The sequence below is a fragment of the Phasianus colchicus genome, chromosome Z (genome assembly GCF_987193195.1).
Source record: "Phasianus colchicus chromosome Z, bPhaCol1.hap1.1, whole genome shotgun sequence".
Classification (NCBI taxonomy): Eukaryota; Metazoa; Chordata; class Aves; order Galliformes; family Phasianidae; genus Phasianus; species Phasianus colchicus.
Genome location: NC_143476.1, coordinates 56,851,206 through 56,863,598, shown reverse-complemented (window position 1 = coordinate 56,863,598; position 12,393 = coordinate 56,851,206).

Genomic DNA, 12,393 nt, shown 5'->3' with positions numbered 1-12,393 from the left:
CGCGCGTCCCGCCAATCGCCGCGCTCCCTGCGCAGGCCGCGTGCTACTCCGGGCGCCCCGCCGCGCCCGCTTAAAAGGGCGATGCCAAGCGCGGGACAGAGGGACGGCGGCGGCGGCGGCCCCGCGGGGCAGCGGGCGCGTCGAATACCCCGGGAGACCGCGGTCCGGGCCGGCGGGGCGGGCGGGGGGCGCGGGTCGGGGCGGCGGGGCGGCTCAGAGGGGGCCGCCCAGCGCCTCGCGGGTTAAGTGTCTCGCCGGGAGCCCTGCCGTCCCAGCAACCGGCCGGCCAATGGAAAGTGCGCCGGCTGATGTCACTGCCCTGCCCGCCGCCAATCCGCGCCGCGCTCCGAGGGGTGCGCAGAGCCCGCACAGCCGCCGGGCCCCGCCCCGCCCCGCGCCCGGACCGGGGCAGCCCCCGGCTACGGCCGCCCCGGCGATGTCCTGGTGGCGGACCCTCAGGGGACAGCGACATCGCCGCGCGGCCGGAGGTGCTGGTCCTCGGGGGAGGGTTGTGCGAGGCAACAGCCCTCCCGCGTTTCCCCCGTGGGCCGAGGTGGGAGCCGGTGCCGGGCATGCTGGGCGTGATGCTGGGTGCGCCGGGAGCGGACCCGCGGTGACCCCGTGCCTCGCCGTCAGGGCACGGCGGGGTCTTCCCTGCCCTGCCCCGCCGCTCGTGACAGAAGCAGTGCTGTTGTGCATCACAGCCTGCTGCTATTCCTCCTCACTGCAGAATGTTCCTCCTGTAGCATTCTGCAGTGAGGCTGTAGATTGCCAGGCTTTCTGTTTAGGAATCATATTATCTTGGGGCATTTGAGACACACTCACGTCTTTGTTAAATTCGGGTCCTTATGAGCTCTGGGAAATGACATCAACTCCTTCGATTCCGTTACTGTATAATGCACAGAGTCTGTGAGACCTTTTTTTGTTTGCTGGCTTCTGTCTTTTCAGCCCAGTTCTGCCACCCAGCCTAACGGCTGGAAGGTAATCCATGTCTGACTGATGCTGAGGAAGCACTGAGCCTTCACAGAATACCCAGTGCTTCCAAAAGCGCCTTCCCTACCAAACCAAAATGTTGTTCCAGCGTGCAGAGTGACAGCTGGGTGCCACCTCAATGGTCCCTGGTACGGCTGCAGCTGCTCATGGCCCCCACAGCCTGTGAGCAGCTCCACTGCTGCCATCACCGCAGAGCTCTTCTGAGAGTGTGGCTGTGCAAGGCATGTGGGCAGCGAGTGTTCCCCCACACCTTGGTGGGTCAGTTGCTCCCTGTGTAGTATATGGGAGTTCCATCCCTTAAGCTTTCTTCCCACTCAGATAAAGCGTAGGAAAGCATCTTGTAGGTGTGGTAACATCTATGGTGCTTTGAGAGCCAGAAAGCCCAAGTGTGATCTCAGTTACTGCTTTCTCTTTCATTTTAGCTCTCCAGAACCCCTGTGTTTGGTACCAGCTGGATTGTGAGTTTGACATGGCACTGAGGGCTGGGCGGTGGTGAGGCTGCAATCAGTGCCAGCCGTGCCGTGTGACTGATATCTTCAGATACAAATCTGAAGGTGGTACATGGTGCTCCACATGCACAGGGTGTCCCCGTGCTCCATGACATTACTCAAGGAGCGTGATGCCTTCCCCCAGCAACAATCACTGCCTGTTCAGAGCCGCACCTTGGGAAGGGAGCACCTCTGCCCTTTGGGGAAGCATAGCACGGTCGCTGGGAGCATGGGCAGACACGGCTGGGCTGGGGGATGCCATTCTGTGTAATTCAGCAGTTGATTCTGCCTCTACAAAGCCATCCACACCCCCTTCCTCCATAGCTTTCCCAGGCTTGTGCTGCTGTGTGGTCACCGGGGCTGAGGGAGCTCCTTTGTGCCCAGCAGCCCCCAAGTCAGGATGGCAATGGACAGCCAGTGCCTTTGTCCTGCAGCCCTCTGTGGAGGCAGTTCGCGGGGACGCTCTTGTGCTGAGAGCATTGACGGCTGCCCACCCCCCCACCGGGTGCTTCACTGAGCAACGGTAATCATAATAAAGGTAGTAATAGTAACAGTGATAATAATGAAGAAGATTACAGCGGAAGACGCGCGTGCAGCAGGCTGCGCGCGACACGGGCCGGCTGCCCCCGGTCTCTTTCCTGCCCCGTCCCCCCTCCCTCCCGCCCCGCTCCGCTCCGCCCGGCCCCGCTCCGCACTGCGGGCTGCAGGCGTACGTGCGGCGCGGCTGCGGCATCGCCGCTTTAAGGCTGCGGAGCGGGCGGGGGAGGCAGTGAGCCGGGTTCATGCGAGGACACAGCCCCAGTTCTCAGAAATCCCCGCGCTGCGGGAACATCGAGCTCCGCTAGCGCAGCCCGGCTGCTGCCCTACATCGCAGGCGGACACGTGAGCGCCGCGCCGCCCCCCGCACTGCGCCGGGCCGGGCCCTCCGCGCGGCGCGCTGTGTGACACACGGGGTGTAACGCGGGGACGGTGCGCGGGACGGGGCGTCCCTGCGGGCAGCCCTCACCGCGGCCACTGCGGCCGTCAGCGGGGGGTCCTCCCCCTTATTTTTTAACAGTTGTAGTAGCCTCGGCGTTTTCAACATTTTTAATATGAACGCTTCCATTGTTCTCTATTTGGGGGCTTAATCTCCTATTGCACACAGACGCATCCCTTTCCCCTTCCTCTGTGTCACCGGGGCCGCCCGCTCCGTGCGCGGGGCTCCCACCCCCCCGCCGGCCCCGCCCCGCCGCAGGCTCCGCCCGCCCTCACCTCAGATGCCCTCCGCAGCGCTCCCCCTCCCTCCCGCCGCCTCCATCTTGCACCGCCCTCCCCCGCCGTGCGGCAGCGGCCGCCCCCGCCAACATGTCCGCCCCCGCCCGCTGCCGCCGCGGCCCTCGGGGCTCCCCCGCGGGGGGGGGGGCCGCGGGTGCTCGGCCAGCGGGTGCTCGGGGGCTCTGTGGCCGGTGAGGCGGGAGGTGCTCACTCAGAATGCCGCGGCGTGGCCGTCACGGGAAGGCTGGGCGCCGCCGGTAACCCGGCTCGGGATGTCCGTGGCCCGGTCACACCGACCTCCACCCGCCGCCCCCGTGCCTCGAGCTGGGGCGGGACCTAGCGGCGGGTACCCGCTCCGCTCCCGCTGAGGGACCGGCACGGTGCGGTGCGACGCTCGCTCGGTGCCCGGCGCCGCGGATCTCCCGGCAGGGCTGCGGCATCCCGGCAGGATGCCCTCCCCGAGCCCCGGCGCAGAACGTTCTGCGGGACAACGGCTCCTGTCGAGAGGGTCCCCGGGCCGGGAGGGGCGGGGAAGCGAGCTGAGGGACGCCGCACATCCTGGAGATCAGAGTTGCTTCCCAAGTGTTTTCCAGTGCAACGTCTGGCTTCCAGCGATTTGCGGGAATTTGTCTCCTTTCCCTCCCCTTCAGTGGTGCTTTATGCCGGAAACAGTGAGGTGTCTCAAGGGCTTGTCTGAAGCTGTGATCCACTTTGCAGTACTACGGTTCAAACGAGAGCCGTGCTTCCCTCCTGGCATCCGCTCCCCAGGAAGCGAGACGCATCCGTGATCTCCCGCCGCTGCACGACCATCCTGCAGTCCTTCCCACTGTGGCAGTCCCGACGCTCTGGCACCGCCTGGATTTGGAGCTCTCTGAGCCGTGGTGCTGGGTGTTATGACTATGGGAATACTAGTAAACCTATTCACGATCATGCTTTAATTGCCACTACCGGTGGTGTTAGACAATGAAATTAGACCATGGTGAGAGATTTCCTTTGGAAATTCAATTAAACCTCTTAGAAATTCTTTTCAGACAAAATAAAGGTCATAGAATCGTGGAAGGGACCACTGAAGGCCATCTAGTCCAACTATCCTGCAGTGAACAGGGGCACCAAATTTCTGCCTGTGTAATTAGCAGTGACACTGTTTCATACAGGATCTCTCTAAATCACATTTGATTGCTATGAACTTTTACAATTAGTTCTGTTCATCAGGAAAGAGGTAAAAGAATCTAGAAAGTAACTGCAGAAAAGGCTCTGGGGGGGGGGGGGGTCTTGCTGGACAGCAAGTTGAATGTGAGCCAGCAGCGTGCCCTTGCAGCAAAGAAGGCCAACAATATCCTGGGCTGCAGGAGTATTGCCAGCCAGCTGAGGAAGGTGATCCTTGGCCTTTGCTCAGCACTTGTAGTCTACACCTAGAGTGCTGTGTCCAGTTCTGGTCTCCCCAGTACGAGGGACATTCTGAAGAGAGCTGAGGATAATGGGAGTCCTGGAGAATCTCTCCTCTGAGGAAAGGCTGAAAGAGCTGGGAGTGCTAAGCCTGGAGAGAAGGCGGTTCAGAAGAGGTCTTGCCAGTGTCTGTAAATACCTGCAGGGAGGATGTGGAGAAGACAGAGCCAGACTCTTTCTAATAGGGCACAAGACAATCTTCTAAAAGTGCCAGCACACTTCCTAACAGTGCCAGGACAAAAAGCACTGGGCACAGACTGGAATACAGAAGACTCCATCCAAACACCAGGAAGCACTTCTGTGCTGTGCAGGCAACGGAGCACTGGCACAGGCCACCCAGAAAGGCTTTGGAGTCTCCTCCCTGGAGATCTTCAGAAGCTTCCTGGACATGGTCCTGGGCAGCCTGCTCTGGGTGTCCTGCCTTTGCAGGAGTTGGACCAGATGGACCCAGAAGTCCCTACCAACCTCAAACATTCAGTGGTTCTGTTATTCTGGGATGTGGTAATTTAGTAGAATCATAGAATGGTCTGGATTAGAGTTGGAAAGGACCTTAAGGATCATCCAGTTGCAGTTCACAGCAGAGGGGTTGGGCTACCCAGGGTCCCATCCAGCTTGTCCTTGAACACTTCCAGGGATGGGGCGTCCTGCCATCCTTACAGTAACAGTGTTGTTCCCTATATCCAGTCTAAATCTACCCCCTTTCATTTTAAAACCACTGTCCCTTGTCCTATCATTACTGGCCTTGGTAAAACAAACAATCAAACAAAAAACAACACCCTTTCTTCACCTTTCTTGTAGGCCCCTCCAAATACTGGAAAGCCACAATCAGGTCTCCCTGGACCCTTCCTTTCTCCAGACTGAACAAGCCCAACTCCCTCAGTCTTTGTAAGAGAGGTGCTCCAGTCCCTAACTACACTCATGATGCTTCTCTGGGTTTGCCTTAATATGTATGTGTCTCTTTTGTTCTGCAGCTCCTGGAGTTGGATGGGCCAATCCTTATAGGTTCAGTCAGCATGTGGGAACAAGTGAGAAACAGAGGGTTTAAACACATTAATTTCCTTTCATAATTTTGGCTGCTGCTAAGTAATATTTTTGTACTGATTCTCATGTGTTCACCAGTGAAAGGGGCTGGGTTCTGCAGTCATTCCCCAAGTGCTTTTTCAGGTTTTCAAATATCAATTCATAACCTTAAAGAAAAAGATAGATGCAAAATGAATGTACCTGTGCTAGCACATATGTTCCACATTATTTCAATATTATAATAGAAATTAGAAAATAGAATTTTCTAGAACAAGATACCCTGTTCTAGGGAGTTTCATCTCAAAAAGATACATTCTAAAACAACATGCTATAAGATCTTGTTGTGTGTTCTGTTTGCACGCACATATACTTTGTTTAGTAATAATTAGTTCAGAATATAGTTCAGGCTGATGAAATGCTTTTCTGCTTAAGTCAACCATCTACTTTCATGGTCACTCTTTTTTTTTTTTTTTAATGACTTATAAAGTTAGCCTTTAGTGAGTTTAAGTAAAATATTTTATAGTCAGTTTTATTTGAAAATCAATTTTGACTTGACTGACTTAAAGTTTGTGGCAGGTCAACAAAGCTAACTTTATTTATATATTTAATTATTTTGCTGGGAGAGCCAAGGAGGTTTTAGTTATCTTGAGCAGCAAATGGACACTCAAATTCTACACAGATTCAAAATTGCCTGCTGATTCTTAGTGCTAAGCAAGCATAAGCTTTAATTTCTCTTCTTTTTTTCCTGATACTCTGTTCCTGTGCTCACACTCCGACATTTAGGTCTTCATACATAGAAGCACTTGGTTTGTATATCTTTGTAGATTTGGGGCCCTGCTAAGAACATCAAGGCTGTAGCCAAGCCACCAGGCCCATGATGCAGCCTGTGACAGTGGCCTGGAAAAGGGTTTAACACCCACTGCAAACATTTCCCAGACCTTTGGCTTCTTTGCAGCTTGGAGACTCTCTGACACTTTCACACTAGTTTGTAAAATGCCCAGAGACCAGAGTTCAGATCTCACCAAGACCCAAGTCAGTGTTCTGAGGACAAGGCTTACTCATTCAAAGTCAAATGGGTTTATAAAGAAGGGTGGAGACTATCCAGGCTGCCTGAGCACTTAGCTCCAAGGTGAGAAGAACTGTGGGTGTGAATCCCTGCAGGAATCCTGGACCTGCAGTGCTTTCAGCACAGATCTACTGGAGTCAGCCACACCTTGGATCACCTCAGAGATGGGTCCCAACCAGGGCCTAGATGAATTTCTTCTTGGTTGACTAAAATGTGACCTCATTTTGAAAGCCTTTCCAAGGCTGTCAGTATAAGGCAAACAAAATCATGCCTTGCCCTTGATTCTGAGATGGTTGAATTTCAAGTCAGCTCCAGTGTGGGCCATTATCACAGTGCTAAATTTGATCTGGTAAGTCCTGCTGGGGTAAAGAGGATATTAGGTCATGCTCAGTCTGCTGACTTGGCTGCACAATTTCTGGTCAGCAGTGCAAGCAGCACAAGAGCAAGGCTGTCTAGCATAGCCTGAGGTATCCAATTCTTCTCTCATATGATGTATGAAGCCTAAAGTGCATACCTCAGAGCTCTAGCCCCCACACATCTATGGGAAATGTGCAGATATAGTCACATACATAGCATGATGCGTCACCACTGCCTCAGTAATCTGCAGAGCAGGTTCCTGTCAAAGCTAAAGCTCAGGGCCAAGAGAGTTGTCACTGCAATTACTTACACTGATGCATGCACCAGAGATCTATCTTTTTTTTTTTCTTCCCCCTTTTTCCCCCATAATCGCCACATAATTTCCATCCAATCTTCTCAAATCCTAATGTTCTGTTCAAACACATGCTTTGTGTGCCTCTGGTTTCACCATGGTGGATTGTCATGTGGGGCAGCACTGCAGACTTGTGTAGCTGAATGTGTAGAGAAAAAACTGTAAAGAGAACAGAAAAAGCATGAACAAAGATGTCAGTTAGTAGAATTTAATTATAACTTAGAAGCAAAGCTAGTTGACTGAGCTTGTGTTAAAAGGGATTGGAGAACCAGGTGATCTAATAGCTTTTAGATTTTTCAGGTAAGAAACTAGTAAAGGACGTGATTCTCTTCAGAGCATGTACTCCTCCTCTTCACTTCAGCTAATTTTGTATCTCTGTGACTATTTCTATGTATTTTGCTTGTCTGAAATCTACTGACAACAGTAATTAGGTGAATACTACTTTTTTGTGTTACAAAGAGCAATACTGAATCAGAGAGAAGACGCATCTTGCTAAGGTTCTGAGCTCCAACAGTAAGTCAAAGACTTCAAGATTAGCTATTTATGTGCTATTTGGAGTTTCAAGTAACCTTTTTTTTTTCACTCAGAAGGGCAGTTAGGCCACCATTAGGTTGTTCTAGCTGACTCTAAGCCCATTTATCTACTTTTTCAAGACACAAAACTATCAATTCTTAGAATGAGTGCAGCAGTCAAAACTGCAAGCTTTTGGTGTCTCTACTCTGCTCAAATAATGGCACTGGCATTCTAAATTAAGTAGTTTGACAGCTACAGAGGTTTGTTTTTCAGGTGAAGTGGCTTAACAGGATAGCTGCAAGGGAACTTTGTAGGATGGATCAGAGAATAGTATTTCCAGCACCAAGGCTATCTTCTGCTGGCTTTGTCACTTTGTCACACTGTAACACTGTCCAAGGAGCAACTATTATTACTACAAATACATAATATGAAGTAATTCTTCTTACTGTTTGAATGAGATAAGGAGAGAGAGACAGAAGAAAACTATTATTTAGGCTTGCTTAATTTTTTGAAGGTTCCCTCACCTTTTTGAGCTTCAGCCTTACCCTGACGAAGAACCTCCCATCACAATTCTAAGTGAGTCAGAAGTCCAGGTATATTTAACTAATCCTTGTAGAAGTCACGCCACCTGGAGCCAGTTACACAGAAAATACCATTTTTTTCTGTTGACCTGTAATGTAATGAAAACATACATGTTACCTGTCTTGTTTCTCTTCCAGCATCCTAAAGCTCAAAGACAGCAAAGCATGTTTCTGCTGCTAGGGAATTATAATAAAATTAGCACGTAGATGCTGCCATTTCATATGAAGTTCTTTACAAATATTCATTCAAGTAGTTGTCTGTATACAGAGACTGGTACTTCATAGTATGCAATGGGTGTTAGTCTCCCCCAGAAGTTAAGTACAAGGTGCTTTTATGGTCCACAGTGTTGAATGTGCTAGGAGCTTCATTCAGATACATAACTTGTCCTGCTTAGAATTCAGAGTAAGATCAAACGATAAAGATCAACCTCAGTAAACATTTGCCCATAGAAATGCATTAAAAAGCTATGGTGTTCCTCCTCGTTTCCATCATGCTGTGTTTTGTGGAAGACCGAACTGAAATTCAATTTACCTGTTGATGTTTACACCAGCAGCTGTTTTGAGAATTTCAGCATTCATTTAATCAAGCAAGTAAATATTTACTACTCTGTTTCTCCCAAAGCAGCAATGGTTATTAAATGATAACAAAAGAAGTTGTGGTATTTGTGCAGAAATGAATAAATCTCCAATTTTTCTCCCAGGAGTCACCTGACTAGGCAGAAAAAGCGATTAAATATGCATTTAAGCATATTTACATGGAAGTACATCTTTGAGAAGTCTACTCTGTGGTAGTTAAGAATCATAGCTGTTGACTGCAGTGCCTATCTTGTTCTATTACAGCTGCTATTTCTGTTGACAAAAAGGTGAGTGGAGGTTATAACTTTTAGTTTCCATTAGTACATGTAAAAGAGACCAATGTGAAGCCTTTTCTTCCTTTTGTTTATATAAGGGTTTGCTCACTTTCGATGTGCTGTACCAGAGAAAGTCCACAGAGAACAGTAATACTCAGCAGGTGCCAATAAGGACAGAATCGGAGAGCTAATTTAATCTGCTTCTCATGTTACTGAAGGTAGCAGCTGGAATTCCACTAATTATCTCCTTCCCATCTTAGCTTATAAAGTAAATGCACCTTATGGAATAAGTAGAAAGTATTCATTATTTCCAACAGATGAAAATTATGTTTTATCCTGAACAACTGTTAGGAGACCTTGAGCGTGCAAAGTTACCACTGAGAAGTTTATATATGGGAGATGATAACATGGAGCATATTCACTTTGTTATGTGTTGAGATACAAACCTTGGTTTTAGGGGATTCCAATCCACTCTTCTTGTAAATACATTTTTTTTTTTTTTTAATCATATTTAGTTATTGTAACCGCTTTTGGTTTCAGTCAGATTGTTTCAAAGAGACTGCTACATATAATAACTGATATTATTTCACAGTGGAATAGTCTGTCCTCCAGGAATGTAAAAGATGTGGAAACACTCTGATAAAACATAATGCCAGTTCAATCCAATATTTCTCTTCTTTTGAGTGGTGAATACTGGAACAATGACAAACACTATTGGCCTTATCTGGATCACCACACTGCAGATCTAAATCACATATGCAGTGCCCTCCAGTTGTGTTAGGTATGCAGGAATGCAGAGCCTCTTAGCAGTGATTAAGGTCCTCTCTTTGGGAAACAGCTCCCTCAAGAATTCTCTCAAAGCCTGGCACATACATTCCTGGGCAGTTCTTCTGTAGTCACCATGTCTGTTGATCTCTTGATATCAATCCTTGGTTTTGGGTTGTTTGTCCAACTGGTTCTGCGTTTGCATAATGTTTTCACCACTGCCCAGGATGGTTTGTACCTCTGTGAAACGTGGAATAATCCTCAAAATTGGCTTAATATAACAGGCATCTCATGTTAACAGCCTTCTTGTAGTGTTGCACAATCAAAACACAATGTAATTTATTTTTAGGTGGTACAAATAATATAATAATAGGCATCTCTCTTGATTATTATTATTAAATTTAATATATAAAAAAAGTCTACTACGACAAATAGAAAAAGGGGCCTAGTTCTCCAAATTATTCCCTTAAAGTATTTTGTTACTACCTGCCATTCTGGCTGTAATCAGTTTTAGATGAAGCCAGTAGCCACAGAAATACCACAAATTAATTTATTGATGACGTTTTTTTTTTTCACTAGCTGATGTTATTTGACTATCAACATTTTATGGAATCCTCAGAGGAAATGTATCTGTTTAATTTCAGTTTTCTTATTTCTCTTTGAAAATACGTGATATCTTACAGGATCAGCAGAACGTGGACTTCCTGAGATACTCTTTTCTCATACTTTAGAGATAGTCCTTGAAATTGAAATAACTTCTGATGTACTCCATTACATCCTGGATATTGCTGCTGGTGAGTGGATGACTTACAGGATTATTAACAGAGTCAATCTCCTGATGATCCAAGCAGACATTTTTATTTGCTAACAAAATGCACTAACAGAAAGAACTATGAGAAAACTGGAGGAATTCGCCTAGTGGCTAACAGGATTGAGTATATACCTCAAACTTTTTTTATAGAAATAGCGCAAAGAAAAAAATAATCCTAGAGTACGTTCACATTTGCTCAAAAGCTACTTGCAGTTTATGATATTTCTCATCTGGGAAATGAAGGTCCTTGCAATCCACCATCTCCTCGTCTCTGAGAAGTGACCCAGATAAATAGATACTTAAGACCATACAAAACTTATCTTGGACTGCCAGAAGAGTTAGCAGATGATCACGATATTCATTCCGTGTTGTGCTCTCCTGAGGAATCTTCAAATACTTGAAGAGCAAAGCATGGGAATCATGATTTCCTGCCTTGCCGAAAGTAACTACTTCTTCCTGTAACAAAGAAAAGTCAATTCTCAAGCAGCACAAAAATGTACAGCAGGAACTAAGGAATCTTTTTATACAGTTGCAGTAATATGTTGAGAGTGTAACTATTTATATTGGAATTTGAAGAGGAGATTTCAATTACTGATCTTTCTTTATGAGAACTACAATGGCCACTTTTTAGCTGCTGTGTATGTATTTTATGATTCTATGACAGTTTTTCCTCAATGACAACTGAACGACATTTCCTAAGCCTGCAGATTTTTAATTCCAACTGGTTTTATTTTGACCACTGTGGAACAATGATACTTTCTGAATTATCCAAGTTACTTTTCAGAAAGGTCTGCATAGTCTCTCAAAGTCTTTTTTTGTCTGACTACAGATCAGACCCAGTGTAACTCAGTTTACGAGATGCGATTAAACTGGTATTGCTGGAAGACACTTTTAAATGAAACAAACTAGCAAACATTATATGTTCTTTTTCCTGATGTGTGCGTATGGCTGGTTCTGCAACAATGCCATGCTGTCTTTGCTAGGACAGAGTGACTCTTACCTCTCAACCTTGATGTGTGTATTGTTATTTTTCCCTCATGCTTTCTTTGCCTGCAGCCTGATGCATGTACATCCATCCCGCTTCATTCCACCACTCTTTTTTAAGCCAACAGCCTAATAATGAAGCTCTTCATGAGACTGTGAAGCCAGCACCAGCAACAATGAGTCTTCATTATTCCTGGAGAAGACTGGGGTGTTTGATATGCATGAAGCTTTGTGCAGATAGCTACGACTATAAACTGCCATTTGTTACTGTCAAACAAATAAGTGTTACAACTTGCTCTTCTCCAGCAAGGGATTTATACTTGAAAAATAAAACTAATTAGTATCTTATCTTTTTTTTTCACCAAAATGAATGGATTTTGTCTGATGAATGAAAATCTTATTCTCTGTAACTGCTTACTCAGTGGCGTTGGAAATGACAAAGAATTGGATTGGTATAAGAAACTGAGATACTTACCTGTGACCTGACACCTAGTCTGATGAATCTTTTAGCTATTTGCACATATCGTGTTTGTAAAATACATAAACTTGTCATATAGCTATGCATTTGTAGATTTTTTAAAAATATATGTTGCAGAGACCCTAAAAATTGAAAATGCTGGTCATATATTTGGCTTTTCGTTATGCGGGAGGTGCTGAATTTGACATCCATTTTTCAGAGAGCTGAGAGGAAAAAGAAAGCTTAATTAGAAGGTTACCCCTCCCAGTACCATCTCCCAAACAAAACCACTGAAGTTCTGTTGATAACAGCCTGCGTTATCTACACTTACTGTAGCCAATAAGCTTCCTGTCTGCCCAGACTGAATACAGTGTGCCTCATCAAGAGATTTAGAGCTGCCTCTGATACTCAAATATTTCTATTTCATTTCTCAACTAAAATATGATTTATCTTCT